The sequence below is a fragment of the Sapajus apella genome, unplaced genomic scaffold (assembly GCF_009761245.1).
Source record: "Sapajus apella isolate SASKATOON/1434 unplaced genomic scaffold, GSC_monkey_1.0 scaffold5066, whole genome shotgun sequence".
Classification (NCBI taxonomy): Eukaryota; Metazoa; Chordata; class Mammalia; order Primates; family Cebidae; genus Sapajus; species Sapajus apella.
Window position 1 is genome coordinate 4,492 of NW_022441990.1, and position 252 is coordinate 4,743.

Here is a 252-nt window from a genome sequence, read left to right on the forward strand (position 1 = left end):
TTTTTTTTTTTTTTTTTTTTTAAAGAGACAGGAGTCTTGCTATGTTGCCCAGGCTGAAGAGCAGCCGTGCAGTAATAGCTCAGTGCACCCTCAAATTCCTGGGCTCAAGCAATCCTCCTGCCTCAGCCTCAAGCGCAGCTGGGACTCTACAGGCATGAGCCACCACGTCACCACACCCAACTGAGTTGAAGTTCTTTGTTCTTTTATTAAGAATTTTTTTTTGTTAACATTCTTTTTTTTTTTTTTTTTTTG